Below are 948 nucleotides of genomic sequence, written 5' to 3'. Positions count from 1 at the left end.
AGTGAGGGCTTAAGTTGGCCTAGACTCGCTCCATTAAATTGCACTGAGCTGCTTCCTGCTGATGGGTCTAAATGAAAATAAATATAAAAGGTTAAAAAACAAAAATAAAAAAGTCAATAATAAATTGCACTGAGCTGATAAGTCAGAAGTTAGATTATAAAGCTTTAATATTTGGCACATTACTAAGTACATTGTGATCATTTAGCAAATATCCAATCATAGAATATGAAGACAATATGAAGAGTTAAAGAGAGAAAATTCATCCTTGGTTACTAAATTTAAAAATTCCAGGCTTAAGACTATACTTTCAGGGATCATTTCTATAGTTTGTTACTAGAGAAGTTTCTCTGAACGTGTAGAGCACCGCAGATGGATTAAAGACTTAAACATAAGACCTAACACCATAAAAACCCTAGAAGAAAATCTAGGCAAAACCATTCAGGACGTAGGTGTAGGTAAGGACTTCATGACCAAAACACCAAAAGCATTGACAACAAAAGCCAAAATAGACAAATGGGACCTAATCAAACTCCACAGCTTCTGCACAGCAAAAGAAACAATCATTAGAGTGAATCGGCAACCAACAGATTGGGAAAAAATTTTTGCAGTTTACCCATCTGACAAAGGGCTGATATCCAAAATTTACAAAGAACTAAAGCAGATTTACAAGAAAAAAACTAACAAGTCCATTCAAAAGTGGGCAAAGGATATGAACAGACACTTTACAAAAGAAGACATACGTGAGGCCAACAAACATATGAAAAAATGCTCATCATCACTGGTCATCAGAGAAATGCAAATCAAAACTACATTGAGATACCATCTCACGCCAGTTAGAATGGCGATCATTAAAAAATCTGGAGACAGCAGATGCTGGAGAGGATGTGGAGAAACAGGAACACTTTTGCACTGTTGGTGGGAGTGTAAATTAGTTCAACCATTGTGGAA

General features: G+C 35.8%; 1 pseudogene; it reads left to right on the top strand.

Moving 5' to 3' along the window:
• Positions 1-295: 295 nt before the first annotated feature.
• LOC119474125 lies at positions 296-371 on the top strand (annotated as a pseudogene).
• Positions 372-948: the final 577 nt, after the last annotated feature.

The sequence above is a fragment of the Cebus imitator genome, unplaced genomic scaffold (genome assembly GCF_001604975.1).
Source record: "Cebus imitator isolate Cc_AM_T3 unplaced genomic scaffold, Cebus_imitator-1.0 Scaffold213, whole genome shotgun sequence".
Classification (NCBI taxonomy): domain Eukaryota; kingdom Metazoa; phylum Chordata; class Mammalia; order Primates; family Cebidae; genus Cebus; species Cebus imitator.
This window is presented reverse-complemented; position numbering and strand designations above follow the sequence as displayed.